The sequence below is a fragment of the Python bivittatus genome, unplaced genomic scaffold (assembly GCF_059951505.1).
Source record: "Python bivittatus isolate LINGU-HERP-01145 unplaced genomic scaffold, Pbiv_v1 ctg000700_np1212, whole genome shotgun sequence".
In the NCBI taxonomy this organism is placed as follows: Eukaryota; Metazoa; Chordata; class Lepidosauria; order Squamata; family Pythonidae; genus Python; species Python bivittatus.
This window is the reverse complement of record NW_028277098.1, coordinates 25,749,267-25,774,697: the sequence shown is the minus strand read 5'-3', so window position 1 is coordinate 25,774,697 and position 25,431 is coordinate 25,749,267. Positions and strand designations below refer to the sequence as shown.

The 25,431-nt window shown below is 41.4% G+C and overlaps 1 protein-coding gene and 1 long non-coding RNA gene across 5 annotated transcripts in view; one reads left to right on the top strand and one right to left on the bottom strand.

Moving 5' to 3' along the window:
• Positions 1-15,210, bottom strand: part of TGFBR3 (transforming growth factor beta receptor 3) — a 150,790-nt gene extending 135,580 nt beyond the window's left edge. For both annotated transcript variants that reach the window (XM_007428108.4, XM_015888053.3), the window contains exon 1: positions 14,918-15,210. The gene's annotated coding sequence lies outside the window, so the exon portion shown is untranslated. The remainder of the gene's footprint in view (positions 1-14,917) is intronic.
• A 52-nt stretch (positions 15,211-15,262) lies between these two features.
• LOC148214156 (uncharacterized) lies at positions 15,263-25,133 on the top strand. Of its 3 annotated transcripts, none has more exons than XR_015798578.1 (4): positions 15,263-17,053; positions 17,816-17,999; positions 20,646-20,681; positions 24,235-25,133. It is a non-coding gene; the product is annotated as an uncharacterized LOC148214156 (long non-coding RNA). The 3 variants fall into 3 exon arrangements; XR_015798577.1 differs by having other exon boundaries at positions 15,400-17,053; positions 17,837-17,999; XR_015798579.1 differs by having other exon boundaries at positions 15,400-17,053; positions 17,819-17,999.
• Positions 25,134-25,431: the final 298 nt, after the last annotated feature.

Here is a 25,431-nt window from a genome sequence, read left to right as displayed (position 1 = left end):
ATATCAGATCTGTCCATTACCAAAACAAGAGAAGAATGAAAACCAGGTCTCCTGCCCAAGAGGGAATGCCATCTAGCTCCTTCCATAGCTTGGATGGAAGTTAGAGGCATAAGACTTCAAACCCAGAGTTCACTATAAATAAGACTTGCATTTATTTATTATTCAAATTTATATAGCTACCCATCTCATATATATGACTCTAGGCAGCTTACAAACAATTAAAACAAATAACAAGACAATGATTAAAAAAAACAAGAAAAAACAATATAAAAGCATATTAAAAAACCATCATTAAAAGATCATAAAATTCATTGCCAAGGTAGTCACATCTAACAATAACACTCCATAAAACCACTGTGCTGGCTCCACCAGATTCCCTGTTTCCCATACCTCTTGGAAAAACCATGTTTTCAGGGTCTTTCAAAAGGCCTGCAGGGTTGAGGCCAAGCTAATCTCCAGGGGGATGATGTTCCACAGGGGGGACACCGTGGCAGAAAAGATTCTCCTCCTAGGCCCCGCCAGATTGACACTCCTTAGCTGATAGGACCTGGAGCATGCCTCTCCTGCTGGACCTGATGGGACGGGTAAATATAATTGGGGAGAGGCAGTCCCCCAAGTAACCCAAGCCCATGCAATCTGATACTCAGCAGTTTCACAATAGTTTCTCAGCTTTTCTATAATAAATTTTTACTTATCAGCAATCTTGGATTCTTGTGTACCTGTTTAATTGGAGTTAGTCCAGCCTGCTGGGGAGAAGCTTAACACAAAGCCAAAGATGCATTGTTTTAGGATCAAAAATATATAACAAATGTGAAGTTCTGTGGCTTTTAAAGATAAAGTGTAACTGCAAAACTCACCTGAAGCTGATAAGGGAATATAATGTCTCAGCAATTAAGTACAGTATTTGACTCATTGGATTATCTAATTGCAATGTGCCTCTGATATAACCAGTGTTGGCATTCAGAATTATGCAACCAATTATATGATTACTCTATGCTCTGAAAATGATGAATCCAGATTATATGCAGAAATATTTACAGACTTTATCATTTTCAAAAATGTTAGTAGTAACTGGGAAGCAGCTGTATGAAATCTTTCTAGAGAAACAGTGTTTTTTCCAACATGAAATTCTTAAGTGCAGAGCTACAGAGTTCTTTAGGCAGTCTCTATATTAAATTCTCAGTTCTTTCTGCTGAATTTGCTCATAGAAGAAGCAAAGAAGCAAAAAACGTGATTATTAATTATTACTAAGAAAGTCCAAGCAAATAAGAGTCTTCTTTGCAGACTGAGCCATGAGCTTGATCACCGAAATCATAAACAGAAACTTTTATAAACTCTTGGGGAACGGGCTGAACTTTACAAGACCAAGGACATTTCATTTCTAGGAAGCTAAAATAGTTCTCAGTTTGCTAACAAAATCCCAAAGAGAGAATTGCACTGAGGGTTGAGAGTTACTCAGATTCAGCTACGCGTAATAAGACATTTCCACAAATCTCAGCTAAAGGCTATGGGAACTGGAAGAGTGCCAAAACTGGAATGTTATGTCACTCCCAGATCTGCCTCCTTCTACTCTCACATGATGCTTGAAACTTTTTTCTTTTTAAAGGTAGCACACGGCTGTGTGTTCTGTCAAATTGCAGGAAGCCACAAAATATACATAATTATACCCTGAGAAAAAATGGAGGCTTTTGTTTTTCCTGCCTGCTACAACCCAAATTCATCCTGTTCTGCAACAGATAACTGCATCTAGTCTGCCATTCCAAGGACAGTTTGCAAATTTATATTTCTGTGATACAGCATCTCTTTGGTACAAAGCGTTCCCCAGTTCAACCTCTGGCAATCCAGGGAGAGTGGCTAGTGTAGATATTAATCAGCTGGATCAACCTAGCCATTCTAAGACCAAGATACCTAACCTGGCTCCCTTGCTAATGTACCCTAACAAAAGTAGGAAACATTGTGGGGCCTAGAGAAGGTGAGAGAAAGCAATCTTACCAGTTCAATTTCTACAAATGGATGTTTGTGAACGTCCACATGACATGCTCTCAAAATCACCAATATGCCCCAATATTGAGGTTACCCACCCTAGGCTAAACGAAGGAACACTCTGAGATCATTTAAAATAGCTTGCTACGTTCCTAAAATTGACAGGGCTAGAAAAGCTGCACTGAAATGTTTGGTCAATAGCAGGGGCCTTCAACTTATTCAGAACAGGAAATTTGCCTTGGCCCAACTTTGTATCATGGGATTCCACCATATGCTTTTATGTCAGTAATGCTCTTAATCTGTGTGAGATAGTTTAGCTCAGGCCACAAGACAATTGAGGGTTCCAACAAGGTGATTTAATACAATGTAAGGTAACATCTAACTCACATACAATAACAATAGGGAGAAAAACATTTCTAGAGTAGTATTTGATGCTGCTTTACTTCACACCACTAGCACAACTTAACAGTGCCTAGTTATATATTCTCTCAGAAATAAAATTTATCCATATTACTACTGTATTTAAAACCAGGATAGGCAAAATTTCCACACCACCAGACAACACATACACAAACACACACATCCCCCCTTTCTGATGGACCTGACTGGTAGTTTTTCAGAACTGGGTAGCCCACGCTATTTCATAATAGAGTTAGTCTCACCCAGCCTTCTATCTTTATCTCCCTACGTTTCTCTGTGGTCCATGGGTGTAGAGAGCCACAGAGATGATCTGGAGAAGTTATGCAGTGATGGTTACAAAAACATGTACAGAAGCATCTCTAAGCCTGGGAAATAAAGAAACCATTAGGAAGAAACATTAGGAAGAAACTCAGACTGGTTCTGCCCTAACTCTGTGAGGTATAAGAGGAAGGGAAGGGAAAATGCTGTCAGGCTTTCAAGATTCTGTTAAGCCTAAATCAATAAAATGGGGTTCCAGACATACTTGCGGAATCAATTTCCTGGTCTGGCCTACCTCAAAGGGCTGACATCATTTGCAGCATTTTCTTAAAATCCTAAATGTGCTCACCAGCCTAAAAAAAAAAAAATCCTATTTTAAACCTTCAAGGATGATGCATCTCGCAATGATGGAAAAAGTATACTGTTTAAAGGTCAACGTAGACAAGAGACAGAAACCTTTAATTAGTTTACCTCTTGCATATTTTAAAGATTAATTGTAATCCTTAGAATCTAGATTTGGATAAGGGCTAAGGCGACAGTGGAAGAAAATTAATCCTTCTTTGCATGCCTATTTCCCAGGTTTGCATTACCCTATAAATGTATTTACAGTATCTGTTTAGAAATCACCTATAGGGAAGATTGCACAATCTTTTGTCAACATAGCACCGAGCTTACTATTTGGCATACTTATTCACACAACAGCCCCTTTCTTCCATGAAGTCAGTTTTCAGGGTTGAAACAAATTCTCAAGCAAGGTCTGAAGATGATTACGTACTTCTATACATATTTCTCGCTTTCTGTTTTGACCTAATGATCTGTTAATAGGTACAGAAGAAGATTCCTGGTTTTGGCATATCATAACACGGGCTAAATCTAACTTCTAAAAATCCCATTAATCTTCTTTCAGTTTGGCTCAAACCAAAACTGTGCATAGGCAATCACAGCAAGGGATTTTATATTCATCACAAAACAGCAACACCCACATGATATATTTTATCATGTTTATTTAACTAGGTAAAAAGGTCTTATCTAAGTCACTGTCTCATAACCTTTGATGCAATTAATTTTCAGAGATAAAAGCTCCTAATACTATCTAAATAAAGTTTCTATGGGAAACTCCCTATCACAGAAACAAGCCAGCTTAATCTTTTCCAGATTGGCCTCTCCTTCTGTTTTCATACCCTCTTTACGGTTTTTGCAAATTCGCACCCAAAGGTTGTGCACAAACAGGGAGGAGGCCTGCAGTTGGCTAGGTTAAATATTAGAAAGTTTGCTACATTACACACACATCAGTTAGAACCATTTTGTTCCGTAGACGTCTCCAGAACAACTAAAGCTAACTTTCTGGCATTAAGGGGGAAAAAAAAGCAAAAACAGTCATCTAAGCAACTTCCCACAAAAGATTAAAAACGTGTATCGGAATTAGGAAACTTCTCCCACACATGTGGAAAAGGCTTTTAAGTGCAACACTTCTAAAACAATGAGTCAAAACGAACTTCCTCTGCAGAGGAGTCATCCTTTCTCCCTCCAATTGTGTCTTCTCTTAATCGCAAGTCTAAAAGTGAAACACTTGCTTTTGAAAAAAAAAGTAGGAGGCTTTTGTTGGAGTTGATACAGAAGGCGGATTGATCAGGTTTGCTGTTGTCAATCTAGGAAGAGTTGCACCGAGACAAGACTTCTGAGGCTGGACCAACCTTCTCTGACCTGATGTTCCCTGGCACACGGCACTACTCTCCACCAGGCCACAGGGAGCTGCTGCCCAGCACGTCTGGAGGGTGCCAGGCTGGAAAAAATGGTGACGCTACTTTAACTTTCAGAGACAAGAATGTACTCAAAACTGAGCTGGACAAGAAACGGTCTTCGTTTTCTCATATAGAAGGTCAGGCTCTGCTTGCCTTTAATAAAGCTGGTTGTCAGTATTCCAGGAAGAGCAGTGAACCATATTGAGAAAACAGTATATTTGAAGCATCAGAAAAACAAATGCTAAACTATTAGTAGAAAAAGGAATAGTTTTTGCTCATATATTCCTTTCATGTGTGCTCTATTTTGTCTCCAGAAGCTCAAAGAACTACACAGAATTTTTCCCTCCAATGTTATATTTATAATATTATATTTCTCAGGGCTGAGAAACACTGACTAGTTCAAAGTCTCTCAGTGAACTTCTAAGGCTCAGCGTGGATTTGACTAAGACCTGGATCTCCCAGGTCCTTATCCAAAATCATAACTACTAAATCTACTTTTTTGAAATGACATTTCAGAGCCTTGACAGAATTGCACAACTTATCATGGACCTTCATGCTTTCCAAATGGTTCAGAGTGCTTAAATACTTGGAGGGGGGGGGGTACTCAAACCATTCGACACTGTATGAGCAAGCTGCAATGCAGCTTGTTTGGGCGTATGCCTTCTATAAGTCTAGCACTGATTCATATAATCCAGAAGTATAGTCAATCAATTCTGCCACCTTCCTTGCTGGCTGGCCGTTTCTCTCCATAAACGCCTATCCTGAAGTGGTGTACTCTTCAAGCTTCTGTTAAATTGATTGCCCTGTTTGCTAAATAGCCAGTTGTCAGGCCTTTGTTTCTTCTTGCAAACTTTTCGGCAATGTAAGCCCCTTACAATCAATTTCACCCCTTCAGTGACTGCTAGCTCACGGTCTCTGCTGGCAGCTGAGATTGTATCTCTTCATAGTGCCAAACAGCATCTCTTTGGCACTAATTTTGGGTGGCTATTCCATGCCCACTACAAGATGAAATGGTACTAGCGAAGGAACTAAAATAATTTCAGCTCTTGGCCATTCATATGGGCAAGAAAATCTCTCTTCTGACTTAGATGTTAAGAAGCAGCTAGATACTTTTCTTTATGGCATCATTATAATGCACCAGAATCTACTATACAGTACATATATACAGTATGCTGCACGGCAATCCCTTTATTCCCCAAAGAACGTAGCTTGCTTCAGTGGGAAATATATTGCTCTCTACTAAATCGATATATAGGTGGTCCCCAGTTTAAGAACAAGTTCCATTCCCAAGGTCTGTCCTTAAGCCGAATTTGTATGTAAGCCAGAACAGTATTATTGTATGATATTGTATAAGTAGCATTGTGTAATTCACTCGAATCATTGTGTATTTAACTCACATTTTGCTACAGTAGGCTCCGTTCTTAACTATGGGTTGTCCTTAAACTGGGCGTTCTTAACCCAGGGACTACCTGTAATTGGAATGCAATAAACCCAATTCAATACTCAGCCATAGCTCCCTCGGCCACTGGTTATTGCACCACAGATGCAAGCACAAAAATATGTCCTCTTTCTTTTAAAGAAAACTCACTAGCTGCAGATTGTGACCTTCAGATAAACTATTCTCTTACAATCCAAACACGTCTTTTTCAAGGTCCAAGCATAACCAATTTAATCTCACAGCCTTAACACTAAATCATCCTTACATGCAAGAGCTAAGAAACTGGCTTTGGCCATCTGCTCAAACTTGAGCTAAGTGCTTCTTATGGAAAAGAGTAAGATCTCTTGGCACTGAAGGAATACTTACGCTGTTGAGAGGAAGAGTTCCTACATTACACTGTAAATGCAGAATTGCTGTTGTCATTAACATTCCACATAGAGTTCATCTGTTGTTGTTTTCCTCCTTAGGGTGCAGAAGGTTCAGCCCAAAAACCTTCTAAATAGTGGATCCGGGGCTTTACATGCTAGCTAATCAAGAGCTACACTAGGAGGAAACACACTGCTGTGTAACTACAAGGCACAGATCGTAAAAGTTGATACTCCCAGAGAGAAACAAAGGCCAAGAAACTGATCCAAAGACAGCCCCCAAAGTGCTTTTAAAGTTTTTGGTCATGTAAAACAGCAAGTCTTATGGCATAAGAGAACAAACTGCAATTAGATAATCATGATGCAGTACCCTGAATTATATCTGTTAGAGCAAAATAGCATGCAAACATTGTTCCAGCCTGGGGTTCCTGTAACTGGCAGGCCATAGCCATGTACACAACATCCATATAGTTCCTTACCTACAGAGGTTTGCACAGCCACACACATGTATGTGCACATTGACACTGCCGACACTTCCATGATTATTCTGCAAAATTGCAAGAAAGGAAGATACCACAAGAAAGGGCATTTGCATACGACTGACGCACAGCAGTAAGGCTTCCTGGGCTTCGGTCCCAGAGGGTGCAACACGGCAGCTTTCCTCTGCTTCTCCCATGCCAAGCAAACTCTGCTACCAGCTACATATTTGGGCCTCATAGATGGGAGTTCACAATCCCCCTCTTGTTGCAATGGCAAAACAATACCCACAAACCCAAATGTTGTGAACTTTTTGCAGACCTTAAAAACACAACAGTAGTGCATAATCAGACCCCGTTAACACTTCGTGCTGCTCTTTGAAAAACATCTTTGCCACTTTGCAGAAGTGAAGATGATTTAACTGAATGCGAAAGACTTTCCAATCTTGTCAGCTTTACCACTCCAAACTGGCTTCCTGTTTAGTGGAAATTAATTGCAATCAAGATAGGAATTCCCAGACTCCTCCTCCTGCAGTGAGCCTCTCTCTTCCCATTGCCTTTGTACTGTACGGCTATCAAACTAAAAATGCCAGATTAGGGCTAGGGACTAAGTGGGAAGCTGCTCTCATTAGTCTCCAGAAATTACTGTGTGTACCAAATCCTTGATGCATGCTGGGGAAAACAGACATTCATTGTTACAAATCTTGAGAGATTCAGAATGTTCTACCTGCTCTATTGAAACTCATTTTAATGCATGTAGAACACGGACTAAGTCTCCGAACAAGTGAACACAGCCTTATTAACAATGAAGATGAGTATATTAATGTGACAATTCCTTCTTGCTAAGAAATATATGTAAATATGTGTGTGTGTGTGTGTAATATTTGAATAGTTTCTTTTACATCAGTGTATTTTTGTTGTTCAGTCGTATACGCTACCCTATATTCCAACTGCCAGTGGCTTTCCTGACACTGAAAACATTTCTCCCTTCCAAAACTGTCAGGTGGACTTACAAATATGAATCTCTCAAGCTTAGACATCAAGCTCACAAGGAAGAGGAATTGGGAAGGAAGAGGGAAAAAGTAAATTCAGACACCAGTTCAAATGGGTGTTCCTTCTAAAAGTGACAGGCAGAGCTAACTTCCTGCAGCTGCTCTCCGATAAATACATATAAGGGCCAGACTGGTCTCCTCCTTGCAGGGGTGTTGTTCCTGGGACATAGCCCCCTAGTGGCTCTGTACTTCTTTGGCTGGTGGGCAAAGGCAGATGGCCAAGGTTTTCCTTGTCATAATCTCCAGTGTGGTATTTCTCAGTTCCTGCTCTCCAAGATCTTCCCAATGGAGATGCCAGGAACTGAACCTGGTCCTCTATACATGCAGAACACATGTACCAAGTCTTCCGCCAGCCTAGCTACAGAGACTATTTCATTAGACTGGACCCTTCAAATGGTATGTTCAGGAAAAGTGTTCCCCAAATTGGCATCCTACACAAGTGCACAACCACAAGATTTCCATGATTTCCAGTTAAGAGGGCCAAAACCACTAGGTTGGGAAAGGGTGCTTTAGAAAAGGACAAGACTAACTTATTGGTAACATCTCCCACTCCTCCTCCTCCTCCTCCTCCTCCTCCTCATCATCATTTTCAAGAGCCAAGGCTGCAGGTGGTAAGCATTCATACGGAAGAGGATACATAGCGATTTTTGTTCTGCTAGTTTGCCCCCCACAAGCACATGTGCACAGACACAGAGACACACACAGATATACTTTTCAAATATGTTAATCAAGGCTAACCACCTATTACTTTTGTTCTTTTTTGTTCCTCCCTGAAAATAGAAAGGCTATGTTTTTTAATGGTTTGCTAACTTTGAGGATTTGATGGCTTTCGAATTTTAGTAGTACAAGAACAGAAGGCTCCAGGGGGCAGGTGGGGCCACATATTAGCTGGGTTGACACCTCTGCTTTAGAACATTAGTATTGCATTGTGCAAATAGAAACTTGTAAGGGTATCCCACCTGCCCAGATCCCTCTGCCAAATTATTATTAATGATACACCTACAATAGTCATAATTTTAATTCAAAAAATTTGGATGCATATAACTGTCACATTTGGAGATTATTGCCTCTCTAAAAAACCAAAACAGATGTGTGAAAGCTGTTGATCATTTTGGAGAGTTAAAGGGTGCTAGTTAAAATCACATCGAGTGTTGTTTTCTACTGCATTTAGAGAGCATTACTTAAGAATGTACAGTATTGAAAACAGTATTTTGATGCATTTTATTGTTAAGCATCAAATGTGTTCCAAAAGTAAAAGGAGATCTGCTCGTGGAGACATACAGGCATAAGCTCCTTCTTGGCCCAATTACAATTTATGATTGGATCAGGCCAAGAAAATGTCAGTCAGCTGATAATACAACAAAGCTGCTTCTGCATGGTGGAGAAACTTCTATTCTACAATTTGAGTTCCTCACAATCCCTCCATTAAAATATATTCTTGACAATATTTTGCCTTTCCTCCCTTTCTTTCACCTGCTTGCCCTAGGGCAAGGACAAAAAGGGAGCTTAGTCTAGGAAAAAGGATACTTGTTTTACTTTAATAGCTTTTCTTGGTTTAGGAAACTATGATAGAATTTGAGGACACCAACTTGAGATGAGCACATAACAGGGAAAACACAGCAGATAGCACAGATCTAGCTGTCTGACATTCTGACATACAATCAAGGAGCTGATAAGGTGGCAAGAGGGTAAAATGATCCCTGCTCTATTTTTTTTCACATGTGAGCTGAGCCAGCATACATTTTTATCAGCGACAGATTGAATTTCTTCTCAATTAAACCTGAAAACTATGTAAATTGCACAGTGTCAGACCTACTGCTATAAAAGCTACCTTGGACACCACCACAAAGAAATTAGGAGAGGTCTCCAATTTTAGAGAGCCAGTTTGGTGTAGTGGTTAAGGCATCAGGCTAGAAACCAGGAGACTATGAGTCCTAGTCCTGCCTTAAGCACAAAGTCAGCTAGATGACCCTGGGCCAGTCACTTTCTCTCAGCCCTAGGAAGGAGGCAATGGCAAACCACTTCTGAAAAACCTTGCCAAGAAAACTGCAGGGACTGGTCCAGGCAGTTGCCAGGAATCAACACTGACTCTAAGGTACCCCCTCCTCTTCTGATTTTAACACCAAAGCAAAGTGGTTCCCTCACCCATAAGATTTTGTTCTTCCATATCTCTCTCTAACCCCATCATCATCCATGCTCCAACTGAACATTGTGCAACAACAACTGAGAAGGATCTAGCACCCCTCATTCTCCTCTGGGTGTTTAAATGGTCCCTCTACCCCTAGAATTGATACGTGATTGCAACCAATCTGGATTTAAGCACACAGATCTGCTATTGTCATGTCCAGTTCGACCCAAAGATTCTCCCCACTCAAAGAAAGACCTTTTTCTCAGAGGAAGCCTGGGAGAAGAGATAAACTTTGTAACATGCCCTCAGGGTCAATATCCTTCTGCTCAAGAAACCTACTGGGGAAAAACAAATTCCAAACATGAAGATCCTTTGCTGCAATTTTCTGCAAAGCCTTATTGCAAGGCTCTTCCAATAAGCCAGTGAACTTCTGTGGCTGCAAAACACTAAGTAGAGAAATAGCTGATATACAAATGTCTGCCTTTGAACAAATTATATTAGAGCAGGCTCAAATAAGAGGACAGTATTACTTACCACTGGTTTTTTAAATTACTGAAATACTATGGAGTTTTTAAATTACAACTTCTTTAAAAAGTGTATTAAACACCTTGTGTTGTATAAGCATACTGCTTAATCTTATGAATAATATCAAAGAGCTGTTCAATGTTTTTAAGAGAACTATGAGTAATTAAAGACTGTCAACTGAGAACAGCAACTTTGGAATATTGCCCTAAAATGTTAAAATAATTATTTCTGTTCTATCATGGTTTATTAAAAGAGCAATCAAGAATCTTTGTAGAAATGTTGCACAAGTAACTATCAAAATAATGAATTCGCCAATTGTACTCCAACATAATTATGACAGCTTTTAAAAGCCACATTATACTGTACATGGGATTACAGAAGATTGCCTTATAACAGGGAAGGCTGTTGTCCATGTAGCTCTTTATTAACCTGGTTCATGCATCACATTAAGCCATAAAGTGATTTGCTTGATTTCAGCATAGCATGCTAAGCAACTGTGCTATTGTGGTTTATAAGCTATGGCTGAAGATGCTTAAATGTGGTTTACCTAATGAACGATGGCTAAGAGTTTATTGGATAAGCCACAATGTCTGTACTTATTGGCAGCTCCTGTTCGCCCAACATTTCCGCTGCAATTCTTTTTCACTGACTGATCATCAAGATTGATACTGGGTCTTTATAACCTAAAGCATGTGAGTTATGCCACAGCCCTCCCACTACATTTTATTTATTAGTTCTTCTTAGGCAATCATGAGATATTATCAGCAAAATCTTGCGGGGTAATCTACCTGTGAACCAGCGCATTTTTAGAATGACTTCTTCATTATGGCAACTGCACAGCACAGGGATATATTTTGGATGCTACAGGACACCTGTATACTTTGTGTACATGTCTTCAACTCATTCTTGACTCCTGGCAACTGCCTGGATTAGTCCCTGCAATTTTCTTGGCAAGACTTTTCAGAAATGGTTTGCCATTGCCTCCTTCCTAGTGCTGAGAGAGAGTGATCGGCCCAAGGTCACCCAAGGCAGGACTAGAACTCAGAGTCTCCCAGTTTCTAGCCTAGTGCCTTAACCTCTAAACCAAACTGGCTCTCACAGAACATTTTTAGGCATCATCAAACAAAAAGCCAATCACAATTCCCCAAAGTCTCACCTTTTGCTCCTGTGCACTTTTATTTAAAAGTCCAGTCTCATTTAGATGAATTGGCCTTGCCTCCAAACATACCAAGGATTGTAGTCTTAGAAATAAATGCAATTACAAAATATACTTAAAAGCTGATAACTTATTATCCCAGCACGGCTTCTAAGCTTATTACAGCTGTGTGCCAAGCAGCTGTTTTATGGGTAAAGCTTTTCCATCACCATATTTCCAGAGACTGGAAAAAGTTTTCCCTCCAAAATATCTGCAGTTGTTACACAAATCCCTCCTTTTGGAGTGGGGGGGGGGTGGCAAATCTAATTGAAATGCATAAGAAATGAAGTACTGATATGAAATACACAGCCATTGCTTTCTGAGTCAGTGACTGCCAGTGCTAAAGACTGATGCGAGAGCCTCAGCAGACAAAATTCAGCAAGCTCAGTGAAGAATCCAGCTTCTCATCATTAAAGCAGCATTACTTTCCTTGACTCTACCAGCTTATGGCAAAACAATAAGGGGGCAAATTACCTTCTGTTTAAAGACAGATGAGCAAATATGTTTTGACCCGCTGAAAATAAAAATCTGCATTCATGGCTAAAAGGCTTGCCGTGCTAGAGTTTTATCCACAAAGCAATTTTATTAATATCTCCTATCCTAAAATTACTCCACATAACCTGATCCAGATGCTGGTACAGGTAGTCCCCAATTTAAGAACGAGTTCTGTTCCCAAGTTCTGTTCTTAAGTCAAACTTGTATGTAAGCCGGAACAGTATTATTGTATAATACTATATAAGCAGCATTATGTAATTAACTTGAATCACTGTGTATTTAACTCAAATTTTGCTACAATAAGCTCCATTCTTAACTGTAGGTCATCTGTAACCCAGGCATTCTTAACCAGGAGACCACCTGCACTTGCAATGCCAACACGTCCTTCTCTGGATTCACACAGCCCATTAAACCATGTTTTAGTTAATAAGGGTTTGTAAAAACAAACAAACAAAACTGCCTGGATTCACATGTTGGCCTTGCTTAAGGTGGGAATCCACAGTCAGTTACTGTGAATGCCCTGAAGGAAAGAGAGGCTGTTTAGAGAATCACCCAGCAATGAAGGCACTGGATGAAGAGTAGGGAGACCAGATTCCACTCCATCCTTAGCCATGGAGGGAGGCTGGCTGACTTTGGGCCAGCCACTCTGTCTCAGCCCAATCTGCCACACAGGGTTGTTGTGAAGGAAAAGAGGAGTAGGGAGCATTATGCACACCACCTTGAGCTCCTAAATGAAAGACAGGCTATACGTCTAATTACGCAAATAAAGAAAATCCTATTCAAAGCACACAAAGTTGTATTAACCTAGAGCAGTGTTTCTCAACCTTGGCAGCTTGAAGATGGGTGGACTCCAACTCCCAGAATTCCCCAGCCAGCCTTGCTGGCTGGGGAATTCTGGGAGTTGGAGTCCACCCATCTTCAAGCTGCCAAGGTTGAGAAACACTGACCTAGAGTGTAGCGTTAATGACAGAGATGGCCACAGGAATGAAACTGCAATCATCATTAAGCTCTTGTTGTCTAAAAGGCATCTTATACTAAATCGCTCGATCCCAAACCACAAAAGCCAATGTCATCCAAAATTCATCAACTAACCTTTTCATCTTGGGATGACATTGGTGGGCTTCCCAGTGGTTTAGCTGGTTGTAACTGCAATTGTCTCTAGGGAAGTATCTATCACCCGCTCAGGTGCAGGATGCCACACTTTTCCAAATGCTTGCATCCCACACACAACGCATTCCTGAAAACGTGAGTTTACACTCCCATAAACTGCTCCCTTGTAATTTCACCTAGCAATTTTAAAACGCATATCTAACTGTTCACTCCTCCGTTAGCTTACGTGGAATAACTCCAACCAAGTTTATTGTCACATATTTCCAAGGAAGTGGACCCAGGGCTCCAGTTTAGTTCACTGGGTCCACACAACCAGAATTGCCCAGGGACACACAGAAAATTCAGTTCCCTTCCTGAAGACAGAACCTGGGATTTTTAGGAAGCGTAATGTGAAAAAAGCCATTGTGATCTGATATTCTGCGAACCAAACTGCAGCACTATGCAGTTTTGCTACATGGTTTAAAAATAGTGAAGAATTGCTGTTAAGTAAGAGCTCGGTCCCTGAAGTTTAAGAGCATTTATCAAGATCTAAACATAGTAAGAGTGACATAGTTCAGATGCTTTCAAATCAAACCTGTAATCATAGCCAAGAACTCAAGTGCATAATACTAATTGTGTAATAGTAAACAACATGCCAGGACAATGCAATTGCTCTGGTCACTTGCCTAAATTTGTAAGGGGGGGCCGGGGGTGGAATCAAAATCAAGGGCCAATTAGCTTCTGTTAATTACCACAACCCTACCTGAACTGAGCCTTTGTTTATTTTTAAGATTAAGTTTCCCCTAAAATTTGGCACCCTGTAAATGGATTACAATACCCATTATCCTCACAGATTGTAGCTGCAGCCCACCACGCACTGTGCAACACCTTGATTCTAGGACAGCTGCACAGAGCTCGGTTACACTAGGCCCTGGGCTAACTAGCTTGCATCTTGCACTGCAACATTTTTCAGCTGGGCTCCAGAAGTCTGCAATACTATTTAGGAGTAAAGCTTAATGCGCAGTTACCTTGGAGCCGATCTACTGAGCCAGATCGTTCTGAGGAGGGGAAACCCTCCCAGGGAAGGTGCGCTGATGAAGGGATTTGAAGGCATCATTCAAGGCAGGACGCGGACTGCCCGAAAACACACGCTGGGTTCACACGTCGCGCTAAGCCAGGGCTTACTTAACCACCGTTTACTGAATATACCCAACTGGCTACATTCACACAACACAGGAAAGCGATCTCAAACAACCACATGATGATGGCTGGGCGCGACACGCGACCGTAGCCGTGTTCTGACACTCCAGGGAGCTGTCAAACGTCCGGGGGGAGCGGGAGGCTTTCAGCTTCTTTGCAGAATTACTGAACCGCTCCGTGCCTGCGAGTGAAGCAACTTCGGGGTGAAAGGGCCGGGATCTGCTTCTCCCGTCCTGATCTCTTACCCCGGAGGAACCCCGGAGGGGGCACTCAGCTCAAACCCCTGCCCCGCAGCCGAGCCCGTCCATTGTTCTGCCCTTCCCAGCGCTGCGCGCGCCTCTTATCTCCGCTGACCTAAGCCTGCCAGGAAAGCCACTCGCCCTTACTACAAAGTCCGGGCGTTTGTAAACACGCTCGCGCACAAACTCGGGTCTGCGCGTGGGCAGTCAACCCAGGCAGCGTGCGTGCTCGTGGCTGTTCCCGAGCGGCGAGGACAGAAGCGGAGGAGCAGTCCCGGAGCAACTCTTGCCCGAACAAGCCAGCATCCTTACCAAGCACGCTTGAAAACGGGGATTCCCTTTCAGAGAAGCCTAGCCAGCCTCCCTCGCGCAGGACCAGGGCGAGCTGCTCCCCCTCCTCCTCTCCAGAGATCTGTCAAGGCAGAAGTTCGACTCGGAGGAAGCTGCCTCCTGCAAACTTTTTCCACGGCGCTTCCACGCGCAGCAGCGTAGCCCGCCGCCGCCGCCGCCTCCTTGTGTGCCTCTGTCGGACGGGGCGGGGGGCGCTGGACAGGGGAGCGCCAGCCCTTTGATGCTCAGTTGACGCTCCAGTCCCGGGGACGTCCGGGGCGCGCGTCAAGAGAAACGCACCAAGTTACTGTGCCCGGACTCCTCGGTTAACCCCCTCGTGCTAGGAGAGAAACATCCCCTGCGGGGGACTCGCGCACGGACCCATCAATCAGAGCGGCGCAGGCCTCCTATTGGGCGGAGGGCGGGGCTTGGGCGATGATGGACACCAAGAGCCCGTGTCAGAGGAAACTCCTCCTTCCTCTCACTTGGCTCCGGATTCTTTGCTTCCTTAGATGAGTCGGAGCGCGATGCGGAGGGGGAGCTGGTTTCCTTGCGGCCTCAGCGCGGGTCGGTTGGCCGAATCCGGCTTGGGGAAAATGTGCGTTTCTTCGGAAGACAAATCTTTCCGCTTTTGGTAAATGTCGGCTGCAGTTCAGTTTGCCAGCTATCTAGATGGCTGGAATGCTTCACGTTATGCAACGTTTCGCTCACTTCTTAGAACTGGCAAGCCAAGTTCAGTTTTCTCCTAGTTCTGACAGTACCGAGGTCAACATTAACAGAGCGTATTGAAAACAACAACCGTCCCCCGACCAAACCCCCCTTTTTAGCTTTAATCGAATTGATTTGATTTTTTCGCATTCCGCTGCTATTTGATTCTCGCTTAACCATTTTTTCCCGCTTTCCATGGCACGTCTAAACCTGCCAGTTGAAGGTATGAGTATGCGTCTGATGAAGTAGGCTTCTACTACTACCAGCCATAATAACTGAAGGCCGAGCTGCTTGGGGATAATAGGAGTTAAGAGTCCAACGTGTTTGGGGAGCACCAGGTTGGAGAAGTTCGCGATGAATGTGTAATTTAAAAAAGTCTCTGAACTGTTTTAGTTGCAACCCATTCGTACAGCCACGCCTGGAAATCATTTTTGTTTCTGTGCCTTTAACACTCCCCTAAAAGAAACTCATCAGCTATCCAACTGTTCCGGACATTGGAATTTAAAACGTTTTCGCTTGAGCTGGATCATGCCTGTGCAGCACAAGATTATGTATGTTTACTGAAGATTAAATTTCACTCCATTCAACAGCACTTGCTCGGAAGTGTGCTGGAGGGATTGCTGATTTAACATCAACATCAGGGGTTCTGCAGGATTGTCATTCCAGCAAAGTTGTGCAAGTTTTCTTTTCCAAACAGGAACTACATGCAACTAAATATTCAAACCATGAACAGATGGATTTTATATGAACGTGCAGAGTTAAAACAGCAAGCATTTATGAAGTAGTTAATTACTCTTATATTCTGACACACACACTCCCACACCCATTAAAATTATGAAACTCTTATCCAATGAGAAGAAAGTTGAGGGGTGGCTTCAAGTACAAATGGAGCCCCAAAACCGAGTCCTCTAGGATGGATTGCATAGTTTTAATTGCATTCAGGCTCTCCCACTCCCCCCTCCCCAAAATTAATGAAGCAAGGGGAAACAAGATCACTAAGGGCTGATCTGCCACCAGAAACCCTCACCTGATTCATTACCATCTGGAGGCGAACAAGGTTTCCTTCAGGTTTGCCACCACTAAAGTCCCCCCAAAGTGTGGTCTAGCTATGTCTGAGTAAACGATGTGATCTACAAACAGCATTTGGAAACTCATAGTGCCACAAAGGGAGGAGGAGGAGGAGGGTGTGAAAAGAGTACTGTAGAGCAACTCCTTGTTTGTTCCAAATGTTCCCTACTGGATTTCACCACCCCCTGCCCCCACCCCCTTTAAAATGCTCTTCTGTGCTCCTGTTGCAACACTGCTAGTTAGTTAGCCAGTTTGAGTTCAGAGGTGATGAATGGACTGTGCGACTTCAGACTTGATCAAATGTCATCCAGAAGAAGATCACATTTTTGGACACTTCCCTGGGTAAATACTACTGCAACTAGCAGTTGGTAAAGTAAATTGTATATAACATTTTTCCTTGACATGCTGCCTTTTATTTGCAAAGAGGGATGAGATTTATTTAGTTGGTCAAACGGGGCAGGGAACAGACAGCATTCCAATCCCGCAGTATGAACTGAAATAAAACACTGTCACCTAATTGTCCTGCTCCTGCAGACCAAGATCTCAAATAGCGCTCTGTGCATGACTTGAAACTAAACCCTACAGAATTCAGGTGGTCTAACTTGTAGGCTGTGTTGGTACAACCCATTGAAGGTTAACTTATTCATGGTTGACCAACTGAGATGTTAACAGAATCCCTTGTACTTCCTGCTGCTGATACACCTTTTTAAGGTACATATCAGGAGACAAGCTCCAAATGAGTGGATCTTAAATATTTCAGGCCAGTATCGATTTCTTTCTCATAGTACCAGATAGTTTTGAGGCTGGGATGAAATGTTCTCAGTGCACCTCATGGTTAAATAAGAAAGCATTTGTCCAGTGACAAACTACAAACTTACAAATATTCTAGCCATGTTTCTGTTTTCAGAACACACATACAGAAAAGTAATGTGGAAAAACAAGTCCTTTTTCTCAGGGGGAGCTCATTCTCCTTTTTCTCCCCTGGTGTTCATACCTTTCCTATTTTGTTTAAGTGATATATAACAATGAATGTTAACTTGTAAATGCTAAAATTGCTTTTGACATAGTCCTGAAGGACCTGCTCTGCCTTTTGTTCTGCCCTAGCAGTTTCTCTATTTATGGCAGATGGATCAGTTGGACCACCCCAAATAAGCCATTCAGATGCAGTCAGTATAGAGCAGTTCTCCCTGGAAGGAACAAGTCACATCACAAGCAGAAAGTTCCTGGGCACTTGCTCAAGTGGAGAACTTTAAGGAGACAGACATCAGGATGAGCCTCAGCACAAACTGTAAGTGTAGAAGGAGCACACAACACTAAATGAGCATTGAAAAAGAAGTTATTGTGAAACAGTGATCATCACCAAATACCCTTGAAGTCAAGTAAAAATACAAGCCTCTTCTCTTTTTCTTTCTTTCTTTCTTTCTTTCTTTCTTTCTTTCTTTCTTTCTTTCTTTTTCTTTCTCCCTCTCCCCTTCCTTCCTTCCTTCCTTTCCTTCCTTCCTTCCTTTCCTTCCTTTCTCTTTCCTTCCTTCTTTCCTTCTTTTGTAGCTAATCATTTCCAAGCTGACTCATGTTAAGAGAATGACTCACTGTATTTTGCAACAATGAAGGAGCGTGCTGGTTGGGAGTAATGCGGTCTTGCAGTAGGAAGTTTCATTGCCAAGCAGATTCCCAGAATGGGTTCATTTTTTTTTTCCTCCTAACAGCATAGCAAATTAAGTTCTAACCCTGTTCTTAACTTGTATAGCCACATTTTGTGACAATATACAGTGGTACCTCGAGTCATGAACTTAATTCGTTCCACGACCCGAATCAAATTTTCCCATAAGGTTCAATGTAAATATGGTTAATCCGTTCTGACCCCTCCGAATTTGGTCGCCAACCGATTTTGGTCGCGTCCCGAATCAAATTTCCCCATAAGGTTCAATGTAATTAGGGTTAATCCGTTCTGAACCATATGTATTTTTTTTTAAAACCACAAAAATATGAAACAAAATACAGTACAGTACAGTATGAAGAGAGAGAACACTAACCTTGCTCGAGGCGACTTCTGGCGTGGAGGACAGGAAGGTGGGTGGGGAGGCGGTTATTGCTTGGAGGGAGAGTCCCCCTCCCTACAGGAAGCCACAACCACGTGTCACGGCAGGGAAAATGGCCACGGATCCTGTGCGTTACCCGATGCGGAGTTTGCGGACGGAAGCAAAATTTTGCTAATGGTGCTGTTCGTGACCCGAATTGGTCGTGAACAGAAGCATTCGTGACCCGAGGTACCACTGTATTTAGAAGCAAAAACTGCCCAATTCATTTATGGGGCTAATATCTGATCTGCAAATATCCACATACAGTAATCACTATATGACAACAGTGTAAGGGAGGAGTTCTGTATCTCTTTGCTACCATCTGATGGCCATCCAGATTTTGGTAGTCCATATCTGATAGTCCTAATGTATTGAGAATTCGATAGTTTGCTTTTTTTAAGGAAGCACATGACGTCATGGTTGGAACAGGATACCATGTATGAGAAATTAACTTTTCCTCTGTGTGACATAGCTCTACTCAAAACATACAAGGTACTATTAGCCCCAAACTATAAATCTTGTGATGATAGATAGATAGATAGATAGATAGATAGATAGATAGATAGATAGATAGATAGGCAGGCAGGCAGGCAGGCAGGCAGGCAGGCAGGCAGGCAGGCAGGCAGGCAGGCAGGCAGATCACACACACCTTCAGGTTTTCCTTTTGCGGTTCATTGGAGTTCCAGGGAAGTAAAATGACATCATTTTCTCCTTTCCCACAGCCCTCATTCAAATTAGGGGCTCTGCAACAAAATTTATGAAAATATAGTTTATGTCAAGAGCCCCAACTTAAGAAATGGCTTGCGCATCATGCTCAGTCACAGTATGTTCATAGCTGACTGGCATCATACAAGGTAAACTATAAATTGTAGTTCACAAACCATAGTGATTGAGTGTCAAGACCTGTGGATCTGGCAATCTCAGTAAACAAGCATTTGGATTTCTGGGAAGATCTTTATAGATAGTGGGGCAAAGAAACAATACCTTGAAAGCCTACCAGAGTAAATCTCCCACAACTTATACCTAGTGTAATTAAGGTGGAGTTATTCTGAGACTCCAGAATCTCTTTTGTAATGGCTCTGTTTCCTCCTTAGCACTCTTGCTGCCCCCTCAATTTGTTAAGCATTCCATCACACTGAGTTCACAAAATGTACTAACCCAACACCAAGCAACAGCAATATAGAGACATTATAGTTTAGCATGTGTTGTATAAAGTAGGCCAAAAAATACTTGGATCAAGTTTCCACTTAGTTAAGCTACAGGACTGAAGCTCAGTTGCATTTATATGCTTATAGTTAAGAGTGGAAGGTTTAAGAATTCACTGGGCCTGTTTGCATTTCATGATAAGCCAGAATTATTATTAAGTGTGGTGCATTTTGTCCAGTGATTCTCACTTCTATTAGTAGGAGTAGCTCAACTGATCAAGGAACAGCTCTCTAAAGTTTGTTCAGCGTTGTCTTCAAACTCTGTGGCTTGTTGCTCTTCTAAGAACCCAGAATCAGGAACTGGGGCTGTCATTACACAATGGAAACAGGATTATGATGAGACTTAATGATCTAGTTTATTAGGAGAATGACAAAGTAAAGATCCTGATTCTGAGATAATACTAATTAAACCATCAACTGAGGTTTCCTGGCTTATTTAAACCCTCCTGACTTCAGCAGGATCCAAACAGTGGCATCCATTACAAAAAGCAGTGATGTCAAAATGGCAACATGTACACAATAACATCATCATGAAAAGGTTGCAGTTACGTTTTTACACCAGGATGCTTGAAAAAAGCATGTAAATTGCAGCTTGTTGAACAATGACATTATCACACATTTATCATCATTTCTCCTTTATCATTTCTACAGACATCAGCAGAGGCAAATAAGTAGCTTGAGAAACAGGTATGTTTGATCTTATTGTGACAGACTTCAAGGGGGGGAATATCTATTTTAACACACGAATTGACACCCTGCATTAGCTTGTAATGAATTAATCTTAACATCCAAGCTAGTCCACTTCCTTGTATAGCTGGATAAATTGTTACATTTCAGCTTTTTTAAATGAATTAGTCTGGCCTTCAAGGGTCTCAAGTGTAAAACTAAAGCTAATAGATAGATGGAATGACAATATAGTGTCTCCAGCTACTGTTGTGGATTCATTCTGTAGAAGGAGCACAACACTGAAAAGAAACCATGTTTTTTGCAATGATCATAGGGGGGCAGCTTTAGAAGAAAGAGGGGCCCTGAACAATGGGAAAGCAAATGTTTTGATAGAAGTTGAGGGCTACAAGGCAGGAACTCCTAGGGAGCTGATTGGCTGGCCAATTTTGGGGAAGCTAGGCAAGTTCCTCTCTGTGTACCTGATATTATTTCTATTGTTAGGCAAAGAGGCCTAACAACATAATAATCGAAGCTGGGGAAGTCCATTGTTAAAGGAGATGAGATGCTGAGATCAAGCTGATGGAGGATGGAACAGTTGGGGCTTCTCTGTGTTCCAATTTCCTTGTTAGGGCTGCTCTTGGGCTGTGCTGGGAGCTGGTGAGGAGGCTTCTATTCTTTAGTAAGACGGGATTGCAGGGGCCTTTGTCTGGGGGCAGGGAGGGTCAGTTGGGGTCTGATGGGATTAGGCAAAGAGATGAGCTAGGTGTGACCCTGGTTATATCTAAAAGACGGGGCAGGGGGAGAGGGTGCAGTCTCCATTTTGTTTTTTAGATTTAACAACTTTAATTTAACTACAGCTACCTCACAGCATACAAATTTGATAATAAATTAAATAAATAAATAAAATAACTTCTATTTCTAACATATTCTAACCATTGGCACAGCCCATAATTTTTATTCATCTTTTGAGAATGCAGTTGAAATAGAAGTGAACTTTACAGGTATGTGTAGGGTATATGACTATAAGAAGAAATCAGGTTTGTTTTTACAGCACTCATAGTTTCCCCACCTGCCTTTCTCACCTAATCCATTATATTTTAGGTTTCAGTCCATAATCACACTCTCACTATCCAAAACCATGGAGAGTGATATAATGCTGCCCAACCAGTTGCATCTTTAGTACTATGTCAAAATTTTACTTGCACTGTTTATTTTGACAGAAAAGAAACAGCATTTTTTTTCCCAAAAGAGAATAACATCCTATTAAATTGGGGAAGGGGGCTGGGGATTCTTGCTGCCTTGTTGAAGTGGGTGTGAATGTCCTGTTTCACAATGTACATTACTCTGTCTAGTCAACGTCAGATCCCCTGGTTTTTAACATTTCAGTTAAATCCTAAGAGAAGACATCAGCAAGGAACTCTTCCTATGGGCCTTTTTTCAGATCAGGAAGCATAGGAAGCTGGAGAGGCTATGGACTGATGGAGGACTGGTGTAATCAAAACAACCACAACCATCCTCTGACATTCAGAACAATACATTTTCAAGCTTCCCAAGATTGAGGTGGGAAAAAGAGTGTGCTTTTCTTTAACAAAGGGATTGTAGAAGAAATTTCAACACGGCCCTGTTGAATTTTGGGACATTCTGTAGCCCCATGCTGGACAGTTTGGTAGCTAATAAGTAATTGTGCTTATACTTAAACAACACCCAAAAGGCAATCAGTTTGTGATAGAGTAGTTCAACGAAGTGCATAGCCAAGAATGATATCAGCACACATCCATCTAGTTGGATTCAGGATGACACTCATTATTATGGTTCTGCACAGTGTTGAAAGAAATAATGTGGTATAATAGCTGAAGGGCATGGGCCTCTCTTGGGTTCATTTTGGAATACAGTACATACTAACTCATTCTCAGAGTAAGAATAACTATATCCTTACATCATCAAAGCAGCTAGTTACTCCTGAAAGTGATATCATCAGTAAGCTTGGAAGAATTCCAGGGTATGCAAAACTACATGAGAGAATGAAAGAAAATGGGAGAAATGAAGAAGAAAACCCAATTCGATAGTGATAAGCATAGTTAGGGGTCACAGAATGGTGACTATAGGAAAGGGATGGAAAATGGAGGGGAAGCAACATGGAGCAGCTTTGGAAGAAAGCATCACTGATTGGCGGGCTCATCCATGAAGAGCCACATTCCCTGCTGCAGCAAATGCCACTCGCATTCCGGTTTCTCTAGGGCAGGGTTCCTCAACCTTGGCGACTTAAAGATGTGTGGACTTCAGCATGGCTGGCTGGGGAATTCTGGGAGTTGAAGTCCACACATCTTCAAGTCGCCAAGGTTGAGGAACCATGCTCTAGGGTATTCAATCACTTTGAGTCTGTGGTATTGGGAGATCACCAAAGCAATGTTCTCCCAGATTCCTGAGTATGAATTTTAAAGTGAAACCATGGTGAGAATATCTCTTAGAAGCTATACAGTCAAGATAGGATTGATTAATCAAATAAACCTAACCAAGAAAGCTGCCAGAACTGATGGGACACAAATGGGGTTAATACCTGGCACATTTCTTTGATTTCTTTTCAGCTTGCTGGAACATTGTGCACTTGAAGTGTGCCATCAGAGCTCTGTCTTATCATGGCTCTGCTACTTTTAGGAGGCATACAGTAATCTCTGTCTGACAAGAGAGGTGTTGGAGAGCAAGAGAAGGAGTTATAAAATGATCACTTGCAGCTCCATCTGCAGATTTTAGTGTTAAAGCAGAGCTTAGTCTCTAGTCCACTTTGATTTTTCTCTAAGGATACTCAGAAGGTTTATGTGTATTTACATGCTAATTTGGAATACTAGTTTGTAAACATGCCTCTAAAAGGGAGATTTGATTATAGCAGAATTTTTTTCCTTCCACAAAAGAATCTGGTAAACAATTGCGCACCTATCACAAAAGCCATAATCCAGAGTATATTTTTGTTTAGTTGTATTACTTTGGTAATTTGTAAAATTGCTATAGGGGCTCAATATCAGCCCTTCGTCCATTTGGGTCAGAGCTGGGCTTCTCTCTGCTTCCGGCACAGAGAACAGATTCGCTTTGTTTGCGCGTGGTGGCACAGAAGGGACGGAGAGAAGTTTGGACTTGGCTTAATCAGCCATTACTCTTCAGCAGCAGTTCCCTGTCACACGTGGAAGAAACCCAGGAAAAGATTTGAGTGTTTGTTGAGAATAAAGTCACATCTGGAAGTATTTCCATTACTTAAACACTTCACCTGGAATGTGAAAATGCACTCTCTGGAGGGGTTAAACTGCCAAGCAGCTTCCCAGCCTTGGTCTCCCTCCCTTTAGATAGAGAAGCAAGGTGGATGGATGGGAGCCAATTCTTCCTTTCCACAAAATGCTCCAGTTCCCTGGTATATGGAAATGGAATGCAGCAAATTAACAACTTGCCCACCTCTGTTCTGATTATGCTTTTCCATCCGTGGGTATAAAACCTGTGGGTAGGGATGGAGAAATGCAAAAGATTTTAGGATCAAGTAGAAGGTCCAAGTTTTAACATTTTCCATCCTTCCTCTAATCCCTCTCAGGTGTAAATCATTCTCTTTTGGAGATCCTCTGGAGAGAAGCAGCCATCCAACAACAAGTAATGTGTAGTTTGACCCTTAACATGAAATTATAATAGCACAATTGCTTTTGAGGCAATAAAGAAATTAATCATAATGCACCTAATTTCTTTTCTTTAAAAAAAATGAGAAAACAATGAGAAAACAAAGGACATGCCTGGAATCCTTTGGACTAAATTAAACCTTAGTAATGGTTGATCATGTAAACAGGTTTAAATTAAATAGGGCAGGATGTAGGCAATGTTAAGCCAGTTTAATTTCCATTGGTTTTATAATGCAATATTTTAACATGCCTAAACTCCATCATTTAAATCAATTGAACTTTAAAGTGCTTGATTTTAATGTTGATCAAATATCTTGATAGGGAAGAAGATTTATGGCTTGTTCTTTGAACCAAATTATTTATGGCTTATTCTTTGCACCAAATTAAAAGACTCAAACTATCCTACTTCAGACACATTATACAAAGATACAGTTATCTGGAAAAGTCTCTAATGCTGGTAAAGGTGGAAGGAAAGACAGGAAGAAGACGACCAGCAGGAAGGTGGATGGACTCAGTTACAGTAGTGATGAGTGCACCGTTGGAAGACTTGAAAGACCAGGTTAGGGATAGATCGTCATGGAGAAAATCTATCTATGTGGTCGCTGGGAGTCAAAACCGATTTGATGGCACATAATCTTTGAACCAATTATTATGGTTTGTAAATGATATTTTATGGCTTAGCATGTTGTGTGAAATATGGTTTATTCATGAAATAACCGTGGGTTAATATATGAAAATATGAATATATGAAATATATAAGTTCAGAATGCATCTTCCAGATATGTATTACATGTCAAAAATAAAGAAATCATAGATGAGCTCTAGCTTTTAACAAAATTGTAACTATATTCTATTTTCAATATCTTACAAAGAGGCATATGTTGAATTATATTATTAGTACATTTATAAATCACTTATAGTTTTCCAGTCAGTGTATGGAGCAAAAATATTTCCTACCAATACATTTGAAGTCAAATGGGTGTGATATAAAAGCAACAGAACTGATGGGGCACAAGCAAATTTAGTTACAAGTTCCTGATTGCATTACATAGTTTTGGCTGGGTCTGTTGAGTAAATTAACATAACAATGAACTATAAAATAGATGTCCACAAGCTCA